Raw genomic sequence first — 2298 nt, forward strand, 5'->3', positions numbered from 1 at the left:
TGCAAAAGATAAGTTTGGAGATAAGTTAGAGACTTTCATTATCAAACGTAATCCATCGTTCAATTCAACCACACTCTCTTCCAATCATTCATATATGAATGTTGGTCCCCTCGGATAAGTCTAGTGGCTAGCGTATGAGGTGTTATCATAATGAGGTCTGAGGTTCGAATCTCGGTAAAGTCGAGGTAAATATCTTCATTATGTGCTAGTCCTTATTCCAAAGGCAAGTAGTCACCCGTGATTTATCTCCTCCGTGTTGACCCTCGGACGGGTTGGCGGGGGGCGCTAGGGGCGACCGGGCGAGCCTTTTGCCACAATATATGAAAGTTGACTCATCAAAGATTAATTAAAATTATTTAATATATAATATTACAAAGTTGAATCTATCATATGTGAACGTTCACGTCCGATAAAGACTATTACTCCCATAAATTTCCAACATAATTCTATTGATATATGTATTTAATGATAGAGTTACGATAAAAAATAATTTATTGGGAAATAATTTATTGAAAAAGAGTTTACCAACAAAATTTTATTTTCCATCCATGATTTCTAATGAAATTAATTTCCGTAATTATTATTTTCCAATGAAAAATAAACTTCCATAGTAAATAACACCGATGGAATCACCGATTCCATTGGTAAATTCTATTTTGGAATACCGACAGAATCATCAATTTCATCGGTAAGGGGTTTTGATATTTACCGATGGAATCAGTGATTCCGTCGATATTTCGTGTTGGTATACCTAAAAGGATTTACCGACAGAATCATCGATTCCATCGATATTAAAAAAAATTTCAACAAACGGTTATATTTATGCCCTAACCTGTTTACAATTTTTATATATAAAAGAAATCATCACAAACTATGACATTTTTTATATACAAACGATTTAAGAGGTTCACAATCTACACAATCACATTTCACATTCATCCATATATTCATACGATCACATTTCACAATCCACACATATGAACATTTTTTCATACATCTTAACAAATACATTTTATACATTTCATACAATCCATAATATCACTAACACAAATAAACTAACATCCATACAACCAAACATCCATATGATCAAACATTCATACAACAAAACATCTATACAAACAAATGAATAGAAAGTATCTAAATATCCATAATAAAAACAATCACAATCATCTAAAACAAGCAAAATCTAAACATTCATATAAACAAACATCCATACAAACAGACTAATAGAAAAAAAATGTAAATATCCATAATCTAGAAAATCATACAGAAAGTCAAATACGATAGATTTATATTATATTTATGTATAATTAAAAATGTTGCATATATGTATAACTAATTTTGATACATGGATAGAAGAAATGAGCAAATGATGATCATCAATGTCAATAGGCTTGGTGTAACGCCCCAGCCCGGGCGGGCCCACCCGGACCGAACCGGGAACGCCACCAGAATTGTCTATCGAGTTGACGACCCTAGAAAACTTCCCAGGAGGTTACCCATTCTCAGATTTCTCCAAGCCAAACACACTTAATTTTGGAGTTCTTAAGTTTGGGCTTCTGAAAAAGAAGATGCACCTTGGTGATATGGATAGTACCTTCTAACCTTTTAAGCCATACTTAACCAGAATCTCAGAACCAGGGTATTACATGTAGTTTGAGATGTTCCTAAACTTTGATTAAAGCATATCTCATCTTGTTTCACTCTCTTGTAACAATTTGTATTCGAATGCTACATTCACAACTCTTCAGTAAGGGAGAAAAGTAAAATAGACGGGAAATCAACCTCTCTGTCAATTGAAATTTGAAGGGAAATAAAGGGAAAGGAAAAATGTCATCTTTATTTCGCCTGCCTACGTATTGACGTCATCCGAGGCGATATCCGAGTCCTGACCGAGTTCGACGTCTTAGGACCTAGGAACTTTTCTCTAGGAGGTGTCCATATAGATGATGAGGGTGTCATATCTTGGCGGAGGCGGGCACAACACTAGCCAGACCTAGATGCCCAGGAGGAGGCAGAGCAGGACGAGTTTATGGTCGCACTATTCGACGAGGACACTCTGGCCCCGGTACCACCTCCACCTCCAGGCCGAGCAAATCGTCCCATTCCTCGCACTCTAGGTGATCGAGTTGCCAGCCTCGAGCTATCTATGACGAGTCTCCGTCGAGAGGTGCGACAGGAGATCTCTGACTTACGACAAGAGGTGCGGCGGAGGCATGACTCTGACGGGGCGTGAGACGGAGATCTCTGGCTTGTTCAGTGATATCCGGCCAAGAGGATGTTGTAATACGTAACCCC

Source organism: Zingiber officinale, chromosome 1A (genome assembly GCF_018446385.1).
Source record: "Zingiber officinale cultivar Zhangliang chromosome 1A, Zo_v1.1, whole genome shotgun sequence".
NCBI lineage: Eukaryota > Viridiplantae > Streptophyta > Magnoliopsida > Zingiberales > Zingiberaceae > Zingiber > Zingiber officinale.